Source organism: Scylla paramamosain, chromosome 24 (assembly GCF_035594125.1).
Source record: "Scylla paramamosain isolate STU-SP2022 chromosome 24, ASM3559412v1, whole genome shotgun sequence".
NCBI lineage: Eukaryota > Metazoa > Arthropoda > Malacostraca > Decapoda > Portunidae > Scylla > Scylla paramamosain.
The window spans coordinates 19,458,108-19,470,444 of NC_087174.1; positions in this window are offsets into that span (position 1 = coordinate 19,458,108).

Here is a 12,337-nt window from a genome sequence, read left to right on the forward strand (position 1 = left end):
AATGCAAGCGTGAAGTTATAATTATACTCATTACGTACCAGAATTCGAGAGGAGATGAGATAAGTAAATGAAATCAAGACTAGACTGAACTGTCGGTACAACAGATGAAGTTAACATAAGAACGTAAGAAAATAAGGGAAGTTGCAAGGTCTACATGTGGCAGTGTTAGGTGGCAGTTGTAAACACCTCTTATTTTAGTGTGTGTGTGTGTGTGTGTGTGTGTGTGTCGTAGTGAGTGTATAGCGTCAGTCATGAGGGGGATAATATTATCTTTTCGCGTGCTAATTCAATGTTTTGTTTCGTGATGCATCATTAACTTTATTACGACCAGAGGCAATGTTTTGTGTGCCCTGATTGCTGTCACTACACCATCAGTAATTGCCGCTCATTATTGTTATTATTATTACTATTAGCATTATTATTATTATTATTATTATTATTATTAACATCACGTACTGGTAATAAAATAGAACTTAATATCAATGACAGTTAATCTTTTTCCTTCTTGTATAATAGTTGTACCACCACCACCACCACCACCATCACTACTATTACTATCACTTTCACCATCAACACCACCACCAATATAACTGCCACCACGATAACAACGACTACAACCATAACTACCACTAATATTATCAATCCTTCTACCACTGTCACTTCTACCATTACCATCACCACCACTACCACCACCACCATCACCACCACCATGAGCAAGTTCGCTCCAAAACTTTATCTCATAACGAATTTATGAGGGAAAAGCAGCGGTGGTGTTTTAACAAGGTGATGAAAATTAACGCAGCCACCGCGGCAGGCGCTCGTCCACACTCTCACATAAGCGCACCAAAATATTTTCAAACAAGTGGGAAGCTTTTCAACTTAACTAAAAATTATACCTTTCATAAAATTACCAAAAGAAATATAAAAAAAGCACGTCAATGTCTATCGTAGGAGAAATTTACGAAGTCATCATGAGTAGTTTAATGTAATTGCAAAAATACGAAACAAGCTAAATAATGAATGGAAATAAGAGAATAATCGCCATCTGTTTGTGATTCATAAAACTCCGAAAAAAAAAATACCAAACTGTCTATCAAAGGAGAAATTTATGTAGTGTCACCAAAAGAAGTTTAATTTAATAGCACAAATATTTCTAAGTTTAATAATAGTTAGGAATAGAAAAATAATTGCCCGTTCCTTGCCATTTATAAAACAAAAAATATAATAACTGTCTATCATAGAAGAAATTCACGTAATATCCTCATGAGTACTCAAATTTAATAACACAAATACATATAAGCTTAATAATAACTGGGAATAAGAGAATAACCGCCCTGTGTTTGCCATTCATAAACAATAAAAGGAGAATTTTACGTACTGCCAACATTAGAGGTTGAATTTCATAACACAAACACTGATAAGCTTCATAACAACTAGGAATAAGAGAATAATCGCCCTGTGTTTACCATTCCATACAGAGCAAAGATGATTTCTCAGGGCTAAAGTTAATTTACTTCTAGGGGCGCTCCTAATGCTCTTATCTATAGGAAGAGTTGCGTCATAAAGAGGTGAGAAAACAGAGCACGGGGGAGCGGCCTATTAACTGCCGGCAGGTGACGAGGGGGCGTGTTTGTGTTTCTTTACTCCTTAATTTTGTTAGGTGAACCATGAAAGCCATTACACTTTCCTGCATATTAAATTTGTGTGGTTATGGTGTCTGGAAGGATGGCTGCTCTAATGACTCTCTCTCTCTCTCTCTCTCTCTCTCTCTCTCTCTCTCTCTCTCTCTCTCTCTCTCTCTCTCTCTCTCTCTGTGTGTGTGTGTGTGTGTGTGTGTGTGTGTGTGTGTGACAAGTACACGATCCTGCAGGGAACGAGACATCTTGAAGAGACACAAATAATACTCAGGTTGTTTACTCTGACTACAATATCCCGTTATTTTTTTTTTTTTTTACCTATTAATATAACCATTAGAAAACAGAGCTCAGATCTCTCGTCATGGCGGTGTTTAGACGGCGACAAATTGGGAACCTTGGCAGCCTCCAGTGCGCGAGTAAACAGAATTAACGGAATCATAAATATCCTAACTCTACTATTTGTTCGTCCATACCCTCACCTCTCCACCATTGCTAGGTGTGTTGACGTAATGCAGCAGAGTCCACGCGCTAAATGGAGCAGCTTCTTAGGTGTTTGTTTTCGACAGGAGCCAGTCACTTGCTTTGGCCGTGCGTGCGTGTGTGTGTGTTATGTTCACTTATTTATGCAGGGTAGACGTATGTTTGCAACGTTTTCCTTTCTATACTAAATTATTAGGTCTTTCTTCAAATTTATGTATTAATTATATAGTCCAGTGATAAATGAGTACTCTGGTTTTGCTTCATCTGAAAGACAGTTTTGCAGATAATTATCTCTTTTCCTCTTGTTAAGTTTCCTGTTGTGTCGTATTAGTGTGTGTGTGTGTGTGTGTGTGTATGTGTAACTACAAAGTATATGCAAAATAATCTCCTAAGTTTTCGGTCTCTTCATTTCCCTCTGACCTTCAATAATCGCACCTCCTTTGCGTTCCACCTTTACTTCTCTCCCACTTATTATTTTCCGTCGAAGCTTTATCAATAACAACGAAATCATATGCAGTGGAGTTCGCACCACTGGAAGGTCAAGTGAGAACGAAACATTTCTGCAAAAGTTCAAAGTACGACTCGATCCCTTCAAGGATTGGAACGCTGGTGAAATAATTTACTGATGACCTGATTCGTGTTTTGTTTCTTCATTTTCAGTTAGCATTGGGAAGCATCCTATCTGTTGACGGAGGGTAAATAGGAATGGTAGAGCTGGGAGGAGAGGGAGAAAGGAATAGGAAGGGAAGGAATGGGAAGGGAAGGGAAGGGAAGGGAAGGGAACAGATGGGTAGCCACACTGCTTTTGGTGGAGGTAGGTAAAGGGGAATGCAGTCCTCCAAGCGTAACACACACACACACACACACACACACACTTTACCGGTTCTTCCTCTCCTCCACCCACCCCCATTCCAGCCCTCTCCTTCCTCTTTCTCTCCCCTCTGAGAAAAAAAAATATATATATATAACCACGTACATAACGGTGCACGAGGCTGACCAGTGGGCCGGTGCTTGTTATTTCCTGTTTGTTTATTTCCAGCCAAACTTCCAGCAGCGTTTACCTGGCCCTCGAGCAAGCCCTTCGTGGTAAGTTGCCTTGATAGGTCAGGTGAATCTTCCAGGAAAGTCAGGGGTTTTTGCTGCCGGTATTTGCGTTTCAAGTGCTTACGTTCGGCCCAACACACACTGCGGGAACCAATTGTGTTTGTTTGCTGCTTTACGGTGCACTTGTTTATCTACACACGAATTAAACAATTATATTTAAAGAGCACAGAGCTAATAACACGCACGTAAAAAGGCAGGATACGGCTACTCCCGCAGAGAGAGAGGGCGACATGCGAACTTAATTACACACAGGTCCCCCCGGTGATAAAAACCTGGGCGAAGTTTGTTACCGTGCCGCCCAAACACGGCACACTGCTCTCTGTTGGCAAGGGCGGGCACAGGGCGAGAGGGGAAGCCTGTGAGCACAACCACCGTTCTGTCCCTCCCGCCGCGGCACTCCTGTCACCGCGACCCAGCCACTCTCAATGCAAGGAAGTGGTATTGTGACGTAAATTTGCAAATATGAGAATAGAAGGGAGTCTTTAAGTGTTTTCGTGAAGAACTTTTTTATTAGCTACTGCTTCTACTACCACAACAACAACAAGAACAACAACAACTACTGCTACTACTACTGCTACTACTACTACTACTAATACTACTACCATCACTACTATAGAATACCTAAATATCACACAAAAAAAATATATACCAATGAGTCCGTTAGGTGAATGTTAAGTCAGATAATATGAAAAATAGATCATGAAAAAATGAAATACATATAAATTTCATCTCTTATACATCTAATTCGATATCTTTTCTCCGTTTATATTTCCTAGGATCGTCCCTCAATAGATGAAATCCCTTTTAACTATACATCGCTCCAAATTACCGAGGACGTCCCATACAGAGAGAGAATCACAAGTTCCATAGTGGCCAAGACCTGACATACTTGACATTCTCCCTCGCCTCTGCTCCGCTAGTTACTCTCTCCTCCTTCACGACTTTGCCTATTCAGTCGTTAAAACCTGAAGGCACGAGTAGGCGGAGGAGGAGGAGGAGGAGGAAAAGGAGAAGGAAGAGGAGGCAGGGGGTGAGGAGAGGGAGAGGAGGAGGAGGAGTAGGAAAAGGTTTTGTTGGTATAAAAGGAAGAGGGAAAAGAAGGTAAGAAAAGATCTAGTTTAAAAGCAAGAAAGAGAGAGAGAGAGAGAGAGAGAGAGAGAGAGAGAGAGAGAGAGAGAGAGAGAGAGAGAGAGAGAGAGAGAGAGAGAGAGAGAGAGAGAGAGAGAGAGAGAGAGAGAGGCATACGGGAACAAATAAACACACGAACATAAAATAAAAACAAATAGAGAGACAACAGAAAAAATATATATTCATGGATAAAAAAAAAAAAAAACAGACAAACAGAAACACAGAGAGAGAGAAACAAACAAATGGAAATAACAAATAACCCCACAAACAATACAGAAGAAAAAAACACACACATATACATACATACATACAGACAGACAGACAGACAGACAGACAGGTGGAATCAGGTGCTCAAAGGAGACTCAGTAATGCCCACCAAAGCACAAGGCTTCTTCAGTCCCGCCACTAACTTACAGTATTAAAGCTGAAAACAGAACACTGCCTCTCTCTCTCTCTCTCTCTCTCTCTCTCTCTGGTATTCAGTCTCCTTTTCTTCTTTCTCTCTCTCCTCGTTTCTTTTCTTTTCTAACCTAAATAAAACCTCTCCCTATCTTTTATTTGCTGTATATACCTTAACACACACACACTCTCTCTCTCTCTCTCTCTCTCTCTCTCTCTCTCTCTCTCTCTCTCTCTCTCTCTCTCTCTCTCTCTCTCTCTCTCTCTACCCTCACGTAAACAGTTAAGTACGTGAAAACATTACATAAAACTCACAGCACAGTCTCGAGATTAAACTGGACCACTTAGGAAGGCTGTAGGAAGTCAAGGAGAGAGAGGTCACATCGACATGACTCCCCCAGGGCCTTAGTACTGACCCTGGCGGACCCCCTCCCTGTGGACCTTATCGGGAGCACAAGGCCATTTAAAGACGACTGTATGAGCTCCTGAGGCGTCGTTTCTTCCGTCACTTATCAAACCCTAACTGTGACCTGCGGGGACATGATCTCTCTCTTAAGCGCGGCATTAGAGATGAGAGGGAGGCTGCAGGAGAGGCGCTCGTGGGTCAGAGGAAGTGTGTGATGGGAGATTGTTATGTGATGGCTGGAGAAAAGTGGGAAGAGAGGGGATGGTTGTTGTTGTTGTTGTTGTTGTTGTTGTTGTTGTTGTTGTTGGTGGTGGTGGTGGTGGTGGTGGTGATGTAGTTTTTGTTGTTTTTGTTGTTATTGTTGTTGTTGTTGGTAGTGGTGGTGGTGGTGTAGTAGTAGTAGTAGTAGTAGTAGTAGTAGTAGTAGTAGTAGTAGTTGTTGTTGTTGTTGTTGTTGTTGTTGTTGTTGTTGTTGTTGTTGTTGTTGTTGTTTGCTGCTGCTGCTCCCTTTGCTGTTGTTGTTGTCATTACTAACATTATTATGAGCATTTATGAAAGGACTTCAGGGAAAATCATGATGATCTAAGAAAATCTACCCAGGATGAGCAGACATGTTTACGAAAAATTAGGGAAATGCAAATAAATGCAATATAAGAGTATAAAAAATGAATAACTGGGATAATAACACGAAATTAAACTCCTTTCAATGTCTTCCTCTACCTCAATGATTTAACCACCCGAGAAGCGTAAACACGGCAATGCTGTCACATCGTCTCGTGGCTGACTGGCTCAACCATTCCCGTTTTTTTGACAAATCTTTGACAAATCTTCGGTAAATCGACTTCGTATTCTTACCAAAATCACTGTTTACTAATACGACCCAGGATAACTTGCATCGATAAACTCCAGAACCTTGCAAAATAATAAGAGTTTTGGTAGAAAAACACAGTTTGCCAAATATTACAAAGCAAAACGAAGGTACGTAAGCCAATCAACGGATGAGAGTGTTAGCCCCCTTAACCCTTTGAATGTTATTTACTACCTCTTTCCTTAATTACCAATCACTCCGAGACATCTTTACTTGTTATAAACTGGGTAAAAACATCAAAATCTATTCTTTTTATTCCCCTTCTTTTTTGTAGATGCTTATAAAGATTTCATGCATTATTTTTGGTCCTGTTGTCTCGTATCGCAGTGAAAGGATTAAACTGTTGCCATGTTCCCGTGTCCTTCCGTGGAGGGATTATTGAATTACTGGAACGAGCATAATAGAGATCGCGAGATAGAAGGGACTGCACACACTCATTTTAAACTAACAGATACTAATGTACGAGTATATTCACTGACAGGTAAAAACATAGAGGCAGATGGAGTAATTATCATCAAAGGTAGATCCCTCACCACGTATTTCGTCCAACAAGGTTTTCTTTTTATTGTACTCTCTCTCTCTCTCTCTCTCTCTCTCTCTCTCTCTCTCTCTCTCTCTCTCTCTCTCTCTCTCTCTCTCTCTCTCTCTGGTAGTATTCAGACTTCTTTTTTTTCCTTCTCTCCTTCTTTTTTTTTCCTTCAACCTTCCTTCCCTTCTTAACCTACATAAAGCCTCTTCCTTTTTCTTCTGCTGCATATATCAAACTCTCTCTCTCTCTCTCTCTCTCTCTCTCTCTCTCTCTCTCTCTCTCTCTCTCTCTCTCTCTCTCTCTCTCTCTCTCTGTAAACACACTTACATCACGGAGGAAGAAGAGGGCGGGAAGCAGCACGCTGATAATATTACGTAGGCGATGCTTTGGGATCATTACGAGGCTGTTGGGTCTTGTTGAGGCTGGTGCGGGGAGGCGTCGTCCATTTATCAAGTGCTGCTACCGCTCTGCAATGCCGTAATGTTGTGACGTTGGTGGGTTGCAAGAGTCAGGTGTGTGAGGTTGAGGAGGTTTGAGAAGTGAGTGTTGTGTTCGTCTGTGCTTGTGCTATGTAGGTCAATGAGCGCTGAGTTGGACCGAAAGGAGTGAAAATTAAGATTCTGAGAGTGTACTATTTAGCAGACTCTTGAGTAGGATGGCGTGTTCACTGTATGTCCTGTGAAGTGAGGCTGGATCATGAGATATGGAGATCAGTGAGTGCTGGGTAATGAAAGACTGAAATGAGTGAAAGTTAAGATTCTACTGGTCTTATATCAGGTATCCTTATTTTAGGACAGCGTGTCTACATATACTGGTTCATGCTACGTGGGGGAATTTAGTCTACATTACACATATACCTGCATTTGACAGGTAGTAATTAGTGTTGCGGGCTTCATAGAGCTTCCCTGTGAGGCCATCCACCCCACCCACTGCCCCCCCAATCGTGCATCCCGCCTGCCACTCCAGCTAGCGATCCTCCATCAACATCTATCTGTCCTATCTTCCCTTACCCATCTACCTACACGTCCTGCGTTTTCTCTCCTGGCAAACTACTGCTGCCGTGTACCTTTTTCTCCGGATAATTATTCTATCCTACTTTCACTCCGGATAACCTACCTCCCCTACTTTCCTCTCCAGGTAACTTGCATGTCATAATCCCTATCCCTGTATCTACAACCTGTCGTATCTTCTTCTCTGGATAATTACAACCTATCCTGCCTTCACAACAAGCCGTCATACCATTCTCCCTGGATAACTTGCCTACAACCTGTCCCACTTCCTCTTCGGATAACAACTTTCGCGTCTCCTGCACCCATTCCTTTCCCCAACAGCTCGTCAATCTCGCAGCTCACGCATCCTGTCACCAAGTCATCCTGCCATCCCATCAGCGCCCTGCCTTCCCTGCCTTCCCTGCCATCCCTGCCTTTCCTGCCTTCCCTTCCCTGCCCTGCCACCCGCCTCCCTCCAATCCCTCTCCCTCTGCTCCCGTCTTGACATCCCATCATGGCGGCGGCCACTTGGTAAATCTGACCGAATGAAATATGGGTCAAATCTTCCATCTCGTGGCCCAAAAATACCTTCCGGAAATAGAAACGCTCTCCGTTAAACAGGTTCTGTCACTGGCGGAAGAAGGAAGTTGTTTGGAAAGTACACACACACACACACACACACACACACACACACACACACACACATGCTCTTTTTTCTGTTATTCTGTCAATATTGGAATAAAAGTTGCAGTACGAATGAAGAATGTAAGGAAAGTAAACATTTTTTCTTGTCACTGACGAAGGAAAGTTGCAGCAGGAATTAATAATGTATAGACAGTACAGTTTTTTTTCTTTCTTTTTTTTTTCTTGTCAACAGCAGAGAATAAAAGCTGCTACATGAATGAATAATGTATGGACAGTACACATGCGCGCCTTTATTTATGCCACTAACGGGACAGCAAGGTTGATAAATGAATGAATGATACATGGAAAGTACACACACACACACACACACACACACACACACACACACACACACACACACACACACACACACACACACACACACACACACACACACACAGACTTTATGTCACGAACGTGGAAGGAAAATTGTTGCATTAATGAATAAAATATGGAAAGTACACACAATTTTTTCATGTCACTGGCTGACAAATCAACTTACAGTATGAATGAATGAAGTAGAAAAAGAAAGCACAACGACACTATTACATCGTTCTAGGTATACATGACTCCAGTTTAAGTATACATGACAACTTCCTATTTGATATCATTTGGGACACTTCGTAACACCACAAGACTAAGCAGAACCAGAAGATGCTGCGTCAGGCCACCAGACTGAGGGAGAAGGGAGAAAAGAAGGAAATAAGAAAGGGCAAAACTGAGGGTATAGGAAAGAAGTGGACACGGCAATGCATCTGAATCTAGAAAATAATACAGGACACTTCATCCTTCGAGACACTGAGGGATACAGAGGAGAATGGAAGGAGAGGGAAGGAGGGGAGTAAGAGAAAAGGAAAATGGAATGCAGGAAAAGAAGAGAAGTGGTAAGATGAGGAGATAAAATACGCGAGATGAGGCAGGCGGGGAATATGGCAAAAAGGAGGCAAGAAGAAAGGAAAAGAATGGTGGAAGAGACGAAAGCTGCAGGAGGAAATAGTGAAGGTAAAGATGCACTGATAAAGAATTTGAGAAGACAGAACCAATAAAAGCAGGAGGAAGGAAGAAAGACGAAGAGAAAGAGATTGCAAATAGATGCAGAATAAATAGCAGGATAAGCAGAGAGAGAAAGAGAGAGAGAGAGAGAGAGAGAGAGAGAGAGAGAGAGAGAGAGAGAGAGAGAGAGGCACGAGAACCTTTGCACATTTTCCTCACAAACAGTTTTCTCTCGGGGATTCCTTCTGCTCTCTTCTTCCTGGAATCTCAAGTCAGCGTTTGTATTTCACTGATCCGCTGCTCTGCGCTTCCATACATCGCGTTTATGTTAACAAGACCTATCCATTTTACTTCGGTACGCGCTGCTCTCCCGTGTTCCGCTAATGGGTTTTTCTGGACGCGATTCTGTTATCCAGACGCACACTCGCTATTCATTTGTCTGGAGGCTTGTGTGCGCGCGTCCCGACTCTCTCTCTCTCTCTCTCTCTCTCTCTCTCTCTCAACATCCATTAGCTCCCCCGCATCTTTTTCTCAACAAGTGCTGCATGGTGCCAGGTATCTCCCCCTTCCTTCACTCCCTCCCTTCATTCCTTTCCGCCGCCATCTCACACTACATTCCCAAGCGTTCCTCCCTTCCCTTCATCTCCTCCCTCGCTTCCGTCACACGCCGCTGGGCCAGACTGCATCCTTTTACTCCTTACGTCACTCCCAGGCCACGCTACACGGTCCCTCTCTTATCCCTTCGTTTATACACGCCACAGTAACGCAGCTCCACCGCCACGTGTATCACAGCACTACTCTTCCGCCTCTTTCCCCTCCAGCGGCGTGCCAACACTCAGCATTCAGCCCCGCCATACAGTCCCACAGGCGAGGACACGTCACTTATCAGCACACCAGCTTTCACCGGCAGACCTTCTTGTTGATTCTGTTAGGAAAACTAATCAAAACCTGTGGACACAACGTTTGCTCGAATTCATCCACGCGTAAACTCATTCAGCATGACCGAACCGTATTTATCTCGGAACAAACTAATGAATTTCGGGAACAATTTCGTTTTATTCACGACGTAAACTCGCCTCGTTGGTTTCTTTATTCTTATTCGATTGGATTAACTGTGCGCCGTTGGGTCAGAAATAAACATTGACTTGTAAGGGGAAATGCAAAGTCACTTCACGTTATCAGTCACATGTATATAATCCTCGGGTAATGTAAAATATAACCAGTCTATTATACCTGTTTACGAACTAGTTTCTGCTGTGTAATGGAAAGCCGATCAACGAGGACTGTGCTCAATGGATCGCTCGTATGTCCGTGTCGCCAATAAGGGAATCTAATGCGGAGTTTTGCAAAAGCACCAACAGAAACATAATCACAGCCACGCTGGTAACTGTGGCAGTGAGGGTCCCTCGTGCAGAAAGTGACGGATCACTGGCAGGGGCGAAGAGAGACAGTCACTGATTGCGGCTCAGAGACGGCTGAATGAGTAGAGTAAGAATTGGGTCACTAGTAAGGATAAACATTCAAGTAATTGATTGAGGGAGATAAGGGTCACTGGTTGGAACAGAGAGATACATACCTGATCAAGGAAAAAAATAGGTTACTGTTAAGGACGAAGAGAGACAGTCACTTATTGTGGTTGAGATACACGGCTGATTAAGTAGACTAATTAGGTCACCAATAAGAATATAGAAGTAAGTAATTGATTGGGCAAAGTGGAATCATTGATTGGAATAGAGAACAACAATTGATCGGGAAAAATATATATATATATATATATATATATATATATATATATATATATATATATATATATATATATATATATATATATATATATATATATATATATATAAAATGGCAAATAATTGATAAGAAAAGAAATAAGAAGCTGACTGGGCCAGATACACGTCACTGACTGGGGGTAAAGAGAGCAAGGTATTACGGGTTAAGGTGCCTACTAACAAAAATAAACAGAGAAAATTTCGAGCTACAAAGATATGTACAGAGAACTAACTAAAAACTCCTACAGGTAAATGAGAATTACCGAAGGGTCCAGCAAATGAGGTGACATTGCTCCAGCCTGAACATCTAACACCGAGATGCAAACAACAGGCACCCTAAAACTTCATACCTCCTTCTTTCGGATCAGTGCGTCAAAGGATCTCAAACACATCGACGCAAGGCTACACAAGGCCACGTGTCGGAACAGAAGGGAACGAGTGACTAGGTGGGAGCAAACACAAAGGCAAACAAGAGGAGGACATCAAAGGTGAAAAACTGATAATGGGAGTTCGGGTTATGACAGAGAACACAAGTTTAGCAGCATCTCTTCTGTTTCTTGCATTTGGCAATAGGCCACCAGAACTTAACTAGGAAAGGGTTAGGTTAGGTTACGTCAGGTTAGGTTAGAGAAATAGAGGAAGGAATGGATACATTCCTTGAATTCCTTCAAGAGGGAAGTTTCAAGACACTTATTCATCAATTTTTGACCACTGCTTTGACCCTTTTATGGGACTGGCATTTCATTGGGCATATTTTTTTATTGGATTTTTGTTGCCCTTGGCCAGTGTCCTTCCTACATAAAAAAAAATATATATATACATACAAAGCTCGAAAAAAATTCTTCTTTTCTTTTATATCAAACTTTATTTAGACGGATAATTTGAGGTTACCTGTTGATAGATAGATAAAAAGAGGTACGAATAGATATATAGACAGATAGATAGAAAGATACAGATAAATATCCTAACCTAACCTTACAACACCTAAATTTAGCTGGAGTGTTTCTGATGTTCATGTGTTCGTTTCCATTATTCCACCTCTTCCTCCTCCTCCTCTTCCTCCTCCTCCTCCTCATCTAGTCTCGCCTCCGGAAGCTCACAACTCATCCCCTAGACGACTCCCAGCCACTTATCCCAACTCTTGATCATCTCAGCATAATTATTCTCGCCCGTAACTCAGGCGCACAATGGCCGACAACCACCACCACCACCACCACAAACATTTCACAGTCTATATACGTTGTCTTGTTCCTCTTTCCGTTCCCGAGGGATCTTGATACTTAGAACATGGAGAGGGAAAAAGGACAGAGGTGCAGAAAGGTTAAAGAATTAGGTAAGT